This window comes from Octodon degus, unplaced genomic scaffold, assembly GCF_000260255.1.
Source record: "Octodon degus isolate 3935 unplaced genomic scaffold, OctDeg1.0 scaffold00100, whole genome shotgun sequence".
Classification (NCBI taxonomy): Eukaryota; Metazoa; Chordata; class Mammalia; order Rodentia; family Octodontidae; genus Octodon; species Octodon degus.
Window position 1 is genome coordinate 8,433,155 of NW_004524676.1, and position 4,881 is coordinate 8,438,035.

The window sequence follows — 4,881 nt, forward strand, 5'->3', positions numbered from 1 at the left end:
TACAACTCTTGTTGCATAGGTCCTGCTTTACCTTGGTCTTAACCATCCAGCAGAAAAGTATAAAAACGAAGTATAAGAAGTAAAGCCATGGGTGTTATATTGAGCCGTAGGGGACTCAGGTCAACAATTTCTGACATTGCCAGTGAAGTGGAAGACCCAATACTATTATGGACTACTGAAGTCTTTTAGAATATTTTGCTGAGTTTACACACCTATAATATTTAAATGATGGAACTTATCTAAAAAAGGGCATACAGATGAATGTCCATTTTGTATATGTGTATTCAAAGTGTTTAGGATAGATATATAGTTACATTCTCTTAATGAATAGAGGGATTTGTTCTAATGGTGTTTGTAGGTAGGATATCAAGTCTGCATCTTGTACAGCAATTAACCACTAGGAAGAATGTATACAATGTGTTAATTATTGGAACTGTCATGCCAATTTGGTTTGAAACTGTCTCATTGCTATTTGTTTCTCAATAAAATTAGGGGGGAGAAAAGACAATATGCTGAGCACTTCCTGTGGATTACCTTTCCCTCTTCCATAACTTTCCACCTTGTTTCACCTCTACCAACATGAGACCCTCATCCAATTTTTTTGTTTCTTTCCTCGGGAAAGACAAACCTACTTTATTATTAGCAAAACCCTGTGTTGTCCTCTCAGTCTAGATATGCTCTCTGATTTCAAATGAAAAGGATTCAGTACTATATTTCTAAAGCAGTGTTTCTTATTCCTATTGCCATTCACCTACATTTTGCTAACTACATCCATTATTTTAAAAAAGAACTGACTGGGATTTATGCAATCTATTGTGTTAAAGCACAAAATTAAATGAATAAGTTCTTTACAGAATTATGCAGCAATACCCTTCTGCCTTCTCCCTGCAAAAGAGAAAGGAGATAATGATGAAACCGTGGTAAAGTTCAAAGACTGCTAGCTCAGCCCCCTTTGAAGTCATATTCTTGCTAATTCATCCCAATGCTGCAAGAACAAATCACAGCATACCAACATTTTACCTTAGAGTTCATCCTAAAAATCAAATAATATTTAAATAAGTTAATATTTTTTATGAATCATAAGGCATTACATAAATGCTAGCTTTCATGGTGACTAGTCCTCTTTTTTGCCAGCCTTTCCCTATTTCGTAAGGAGGTGGTTATTAGATTCATGTGAACCACCTGGGCGCGGTCTCTTGTGGCCAGACCTTTCCTCTGGATCCAGAGCACAGAGCCTCTGCTCCCGCTGGCTCCAAGTTGCATCTCCCGGCTGAGGTGCTTGCCACCCTTCACAGGAGAGGGAAGCTGCTCTGCTCCATAAAAGGCAGTTGTGCCCATAGCCCAGCTACAGAATAGGAACCCGAGTTTTCTGTGAGCACCCTACAGTGAGAGGCACCAGTGACATGGAGGCTCCACGGGAAAGAATCAGAAAGTGCCATTTTGCCACAGAACTGTCAGCTGGCCAAAGAACTTACTGGAGGGGCAAAGAGAGCAAAGAGAGAAGTTGAGTCCAGGCCGGAAGCAGGTCAGGCCGCCTCCCCGCCGAGCCTGGGCATCCACAGTTCACCTGGGTTAAGGCCGCTCACTGCCTCCACCGAGAGTGTCTCTGAGCCACGCTGAGCAGGTACGAGGAGTTTACCGTATTTCTGTAGTGTCTTGTGTTCCGGCAGGGAGGCTCCAAGGGTGATGCCTTATTTGCTGACAAACTTCTGGAGGCTTCAGGAAGAAGCTCCGTCCCATTCATGTGCCCTGAGCTGTGCCTACTTTCGTACCCCAAAATAATGCTGTCAGTAGCAATAATTACCCCTTTGTTAATCGCCTTTATGAAATCAGCACAGGCAAAGGATCCGGGCTTCTCCTCCGCGTCTCCCCCTCAGTCCTTGGCCTGCTCTCTGAGCTTCTAAAGATTTAACGCACTACTTCTCTGTTGTGAAAATCCCTCTAGTATTTGAAAGCAGCTCTCATGTGCTTACATTAATTTTTCTTTTCCAGGTTCTACATCTCTATACTCTTCACATACTCCTCATATTTCAGTTCTCAGGTCCTCACTCCTGATAGTCAACAACAAAAACCCTACAGAAACGGCCGCTAAGTCAGGTCTTACATTTCTTACACGTGTTCAGCTATTAATACCTAAAGAAGATGTCAAATGTGCCCCTGTTACATTTCATCTTGTTTACAGTTTATAATTTCAGAAGGTGAGATTGTCTGGAATTACACTTCTATCACCTATAGTATTGATTTCCTCTGTTTCATACCATCTAAAGCTTGATGGGCCATGCATATTTACATGGACTATTAAAGCCACTGTTGCATGCCACCTGCTTTTTTTACTAGTGAGCTCCCTCCAGGTTTTTAATCATTAATGAAAAATTTTGGTGCACGGTTACCAAACTAAGAGAGCTATGGTTAAGCCCACAGTTATCATCTTTTCTAGAAGCTTTATTGAAATTGATCTGTCCATTTCCACTCTTTTCTCCTGATCTGTTTAATTACTAATGAGCTCAGAAAGGGATGTTACGTGAAGTTTCACATTATGGTTAACATTACAAAGATCCTAATGACACCTTATAAGACAGATTCTATAAAACATCTATTCAAGAATTTCACCAGAGGGCCTGGAAGATGGCTCGGTAGAATAAGCACTTGCCTGGCAAGTTCAAGGGCCTGAGTTCAATCCCCGATTCTGGAAAAAAAAAAAAAAAAAAAAATTTCACCGGAAACCTGTAAAACCTATAATTCCTTTACTCTGGGAAACTGAGGCAGAAGGATTGCAAGTTTGAGCCCAGTTTGGACAACTTACTGATTTCCTGCCTCAAAACAAAGCAATTTTTTTTTATTTTTTGAGACAGAGTCTCACTATTAGTTCTTTAGGCTAGCCTTGAACTCACTGTGTAACTCAGGCTGGCCTCAGACCTGAAGAAATTCTTCTGCCAAGGGCTGGGATTACAGGTGTATCTCACCACACCTAGTAATATAAAATATTCTTGGGGGGCTTGAGGATGCACTCCAGTGTGAAGGCCCTAGGTTCAATCTGAATGCTCTCAAGAACTTCGCTGGGGACCAAGACTGAGTGGTCAAATTCACTAGTTAGCGAAGACAATGGTAACCTTTTGGTCATAGAAATTAGTTCAGAGCTTAGAATGAGAAGTTCGGAGGCAGTTGGTTTATTTGTTGGTTTCACCAGTTTCTTCCCCTGTTCCAGCCCTCTGCCACGTCATGTCCCATTTTTCTCTCAATTCCAGACTCTGCCTGGCCCGTTAGGAAGCCAATCGTTCAGAGCAGGCAAATACGTCCAAACAGAGACGAAAGCGCTCAGACTGCTCTGTCGTGCCACCGTGCGACGGAACGCATGAGTGAGTGGTCAGGCCCAAAGCGGAGAGAAGGCAAGGCCAGGGCAGGCACAAAAGCGCTGTGCTCCCCCCGCATCCGAAAGGTAAAGCGCCATAATTTTTAACTTTAGAAGTAAACGGGGGCTGGGGAGATGGCTCAGTGGTCTAAAGCACCTACTTAGAACAAGCTTAGCAAAGCACAGGGACCACGGTTCAATCCCCAGCACCACATGCCAGCCAGCCCCGCCCCCCTGGTGGGCTGAGCTGGCCACACACACACACACACACACAAATAAATAAATAAATAAAATTAAAAAAAAAAAAAAGAAGTAAACGTATTGTAATGTGCGGCTTTCCACTTTCTGCCTACACACACACACACACACACACACCCCTCTTTGGCTTCCATCTCAATCCACCACCACCACCGCACCAGCCCCGTGGCCCTAGAGAAGTGGTCTTCACACTAAGCTACATTCCCAGCTCCCATTTATTAATTTTAATATGGAGACAGGGTGTTGCTCAGTTGGCCGTGCTGGGCTCAGATGTGCAGTCCACCCCTCAGCCTCCCACAGCGCTGGGCGTGCAGGGACACAGCAGTGACGGCACAGCCAGCTCCATCTCAGTGCTCAGTCACATCTCAAACTCTGAATGGTAATTTTCCAAAGCTGTCTGTTAGGAGAAGAGCTAGAAATTTCTTCTCTCTTAGTGGTCACGTAAATGCTGCCTTCTGCAGCCCAAGTATTAACTGTCATGTGCTGTAACTTTTCCACACCTGATTGGTGTGCTATTAGAAAAATTACTGTAATTCATTCATTCACTCACTCCTTTATGCCCTCCAAACATACTTATTAAAGTCCCCCTGTGTTCTTGGTATTAAGGTAATACTGTAATTATGAAAAGAAAAAAACTTACATTGGAGTAGAAATTTCAAATGGACCTACAGTTATGTCAGACTCTTTGAGCTGTATAGAGACTATATACTGCAGGAGAATCAAGAAAAATACAAAATCCTCCGCTACGACCAACGGGCCACAGAGAGCAAACCTTGGAGGGGACATTAGCAGCAGTTCCAGGCTGCTCGTTCGAGGGACAAATCAGCTTCGGAGGGGAGTGGGACCCGGCAGCTGGCTGAGTCAGCATCTCATGGGGTGGGGTACAGAGATTGCTGTCTGCACCTGCAAATTGGACTTCCTTGGAAAAGGAAAAGAGGAGGATATGCGTAGCTATCTCAGGGCTGAGCCTGACATCAGAGCAGAACTTCCACCCCCATCCCAGGCAATGCAGCGGCCTGTTCTCCAGGGGGTGCTCAGCCAAGATCACACAGCTCCCTGCGGCCAGGACAGTGGTGACACTGCAATTCTGACCTTTTGAGACAGGGTCTCGCTATGCAGCTTAGCTTGGCCTTGCACTCACTGCGTAGCCCAGGCTGGCCTAGAGCTCCTGGGGATCCTCCTGCCTCAGCCACCTAAGTGCTAGGATTACAGTGCTGGGTTTACAGGTGTGTGTCACCATACCCAGCCAATTCTGACACTTCTGTCGCTTTAAA